The 4,298-nt window shown below is 35.5% G+C and overlaps 1 non-coding gene across 1 annotated transcript; it reads left to right on the forward strand.

Moving 5' to 3' along the window:
* Nucleotides 1-2,223: 2,223 nt before the first annotated feature.
* On the forward strand, nucleotides 2,224-2,327 carry LOC127743479 (small nucleolar RNA R71). Its single transcript, XR_008004871.1, has one exon. It is a non-coding gene; the product is annotated as a small nucleolar RNA R71 (small nucleolar RNA).
* Nucleotides 2,328-4,298: the final 1,971 nt, after the last annotated feature.

A 4,298-nucleotide genomic window follows, 5' to 3' on the forward strand; every position in this document is an offset into this window, starting at 1 on the left:
CGAATGAATATCTTGGATTAAGAATAAGAGAGATTTTGAATAAAAGAAGATAGAATTTCATTAATACTTGAGGTACAGCAGAGCTCCACACCCTTAATCTATGGTGTGCAGAAACTCCACTGTTGAAAACACATAAGCAAAAGGTTCAGGCATGGCCGAATGGCCAGCCCTCTCCATGATCAAGTGACCGAATCAAAAAGACTAAGAATGGTCAAAAGATGTCTAATACAATAGATAAATGTCCTATATATACTAGACTAGCTTCTAGGGTTTGCATGAGTAAGTAATTGATGCATAAATCCACTTCTGGGGCCCACTTGGTGTATGCTTGGGCTGAGCTTGATCATTCCACGAGCTAAGGCATTTCTTGGCGTTAAACTTTGAGTTATGACGTGTTTTGGGCGTTTAACTCCGGATTATGACGTTTTTCTGGCGTTTAACTCCAGACAGCAGCATGAACTTGGCGTTTAACGCCAAGTTACGTCGTCATTCTTCGAATAAAGTATGGACTATTATATATTGCTGGAAAGCCCTGGATGTCTACTTTCCAACGCCGTTGAGAGCGCACCAATTGGAGTTCTGTAGCTCTAGAAAATGCATTTCGAGTGCAGGGAGGTCAGATTCCAACAGCATCAGCAGTCCTTTTGTCAGCCTTCTTCAGAGTTTTGCTCAAATCCCTCAATTTCAGTCAGAATTTACCTGAAATCACAGAAAAACACACAAACTCATAGTAAAGTCCAGAAATGTGAATTTAGCATAAAAATTAATGAAAACATCCCTAAAAGTAGCTCAAACTTACTAAAAACTATATGAAAACAATGCCAAAAAGCGTATAAATTATCCGCTCATCAGGGGGCTCCTCTTGACTCTTAACTGAGAGAAGCTCTTTGTGCTCACTCTCTTTTGTCACAGAGGGATGGCCATGTGCCTTAAAGACAAGGTAGTCCCCATTCAATTGAAGGACTAATTCACCTCTGTTGACATCTATCACAACTCCTGCTGTAACTAGGAAAGGTCTTCCAAGGATGATGCATTCATCCTCTTCCTTCCCAGTGTCTAATATTATGAAATCAGCAGGGATGTAAAGGCATTCAACCTTTACTAACATGTCCTCTACTACTCCATAAGCTTGTCTTAATGACTTGTCTACCAATTGTAATGAGAACAAGGCAGGTTGTACCTCAATGATCCCCAGCTTCTCCATTACAGAGAGTGGCATAAGATTTATCCCTGACCCCAGATCACGTAGAGCTTTTTCAAAGGTCATGGTGCCTATGGTACAAGGTATTAAGAACTTGCCAGGATTTTGTCTATTTTGAGGCAAAATTTTCTGAATCCAGGTATCTAGTTCACTAATGAGCAAGGGAGGTTCACTTTCCCAAGTCTCATTACCAAACAACTTGGCATTCAGCTTCATGATAGCTCTTTTCGTCCTCCTCCTCTCTTGTGCATTCGGCCATATTGATTAAATCAATGGCCTTGCACTCTCCTTTTGGATTCTCTTCTGTATTGCTTGGGAGAATACTGGGATGAGTTTCAGTGATTTTCTTACTCAGCTGGCCCACTTGTGCCTCCAGATTTCTGATGGAGGATCTTGTTTCACTCATGAAACTGAAAGTGGCCTTTGACAGATCAGAGACTAGATTGGCTAAATTAGAAGTGTTTTGTTCAGAATTCTCTGTCTGTTGCTGAGAAGATGATGGAAAAGGCTTGCTATTGCTCAGCCTATTGCGTCCACCATTGTTAAAGCCTTGTTGAGGCTTTTGTTGATCCTTCCATGAGAAATTTGGATGATTTCTTCATGATGAATTATAGGTGTTTCCATAAGGTTCACCCATGTAATTTACCTCTGCTATTGCAGGATTCTCAGGATCATAAGCTTCTTCAGAAGCTGCCTCTTTAGTACTGTTGGATGCATTTTGCCATCCATTCAAACTTTGAGAAATGATGTTAACTTGCTGAGTCAACACTTTGTTCTAAGCCAATATGGCATTCAGACCATCAATTTCAAGAACTCTCTTCCTCTGAGGCGTCCCATTACTCACAGAATTCCTCTCAGAAGTGTACATGAACTGGTTATTTGCAACCATGTCAATAAGTTCTTGAGCTTCTGCAGGTGTTTTCTTTAGGTGAATGGATCCACCTGCAAAATGGTCTAGTGACATTTTCAAAAATTCAGATAGACCATAATAGAATATATCTAATATGGTCCATTCTGAAAACATGTCAGATGGACACCTTTTGGTCAACTGCTTGTATCTTTCCCAAGCTTCATAGAGGGATTCACCATCTTTTTGTTTGAAGGTCTGAACATCCACTCTAAGCTTGCTCAGCTTTTAAGGAGGAAAGAATTTATCCAATAAGGCCGTGACCAGCTTCTCCCAGGAGTCCAGGCTGTCTTTAGGTTGTGAATCCAACCATATTCTAGCTTTGTCTCTTACAGCAAAAAGGAAAAGCATGAGTATGTAGACTTCAGGATCAACTCTATTCGTCTTAACAGTCTCACAAATCTGCAAGAACTCAGTTAAAAACTAGTAAGGATCTTCAGATGGAAGTCCATAAAACTTGCAGTTCTGTTGCATTAAAGCAACTAGTTGAGGCTTAAGCTCAAAATTATTGGCTCCAATGGCAGGAATGGAGATGTTTCTTCCATCAAATTTGGACTTTGGCTTTGTGAGGTCACCAACCATTCTCCTTGCATTATTGTTGTTGGGTTCGGCTGCCATCTCCTTCTCTTGTTCTAATGTTTCTGAAAGGTTACCTTTAGATTGTTATAATTTAGCTTCTCTTAGTTTCCTCTTCAGAGTCCTTTTAGGTTCAGGATCAATTGCAACAAGAGTGCCTTTTTCCTTGTTTCTTCTCATATGAAAGAGAAGAAAACAAGAAAACAAAAGGAATCCTCTATGTCACAGTATAGAGATTCCTTTATGTTAGTAGAAGAAGAAAGGGGGGAAGAGTGAAGAAGAATGGGTTCGGATTTTAAGATGAAGAGAGGTGAAGAGAAGTGTTAGTAATTAAATAATTAAATAGAAGAAGAAAAGAGAAGGAGAATTTCGAAAATAATTTTGAAAATGGGTTAGTAATTTCGAAAATTAAAGATAAGATATGATTAAAATTAAAATTTAAACAATTAATGAGAATTTTTGAAAAAGAGAGAGGTATTTTCGAAAATTAGAGAGGGAAAAGTAGTTAGGTGGTTTTGAAAAAGATAAGAAACAAACACAAAGTCAAAGAGTTAGTTGAAAAAGATATTAAAATTTACTTACTTCACTAACAAGAAACTACAAGATAAGATTCTAGAACTTTAAAGATTGAACCTTTCTTAACAAGAAAGTAACAAACTTCAAATTTTTGAATCAATCACATTAATTGTTAGCATAATTTCGAAAATATGATATAAAGATAAGAAAAAGATTTTGAAAACAAATTGAAAAGGAATTTTTTGAATTTTTCGAAAAAGAGGAAAAATTGGAAAAGATATGATTTTTGAAAAAGATTTTGAAAAGATAAGATTTTTAAATTTTTGAAAATTTGACTTGACTTGTAAGAAACAACTAATTTTGAAAATTTTTGACTAAGTCAACTCAAATTTTAAAAAATTATGAGAAAAACAAGGAAAAGATATTTTTTTGATTTTTGAAATTTTAATTATGAGAGAAAAATAATTAAAATTAAAACGTCATAATTGTGTTTTTCTCTTTTCTTTTTGGATCAAAACATGGAATGCATGCAAGAACACTATGAATGTCAAGATGAACACCAAGAACACTTTGAAGATCATGATGAACATCAAGAACATATTTTTGAAAAATTTTTGATGCAAAGAAGATATGCAAGACACCAAACTTAGAAATCTTTAATGCATGGACTCTAACAAACGAAAAATGCATATGAAAAATAACAAACAACACAAAACAAGAAAACATCAAGATCAAACAAGAAGACTTGTCAAGAATAACTTGAAGATCATGAAGAGCACTATGAATGCATGGAATTTTCGAAAATAATGCATAAATTTTAAAAACATGCAATTGACACCAAACTTAAAAATTGACTCAAGACTCAAACAAGAAACACAAAATATTTTTGATTTTTATGATTTTATGATTTTTTTGTATTTTTATTATATTTTTCGAAAATAAAGTTTGGAAAAACAAAAAAGAAAAGAAAAATTTTGAAAAAGATTTTTGAAAAATTTTTGAAAAGAAAATTACCTAATCTGAGCAACAAGATGAACCGTCAGTTGTCCATACTCGAGAATCCCCGGCAACGGCGCCAAAAACTTGGTGGACAAAATT

The sequence above is a fragment of the Arachis duranensis genome, chromosome 10, assembly GCF_000817695.3.
Source record: "Arachis duranensis cultivar V14167 chromosome 10, aradu.V14167.gnm2.J7QH, whole genome shotgun sequence".
NCBI lineage: Eukaryota > Viridiplantae > Streptophyta > Magnoliopsida > Fabales > Fabaceae > Arachis > Arachis duranensis.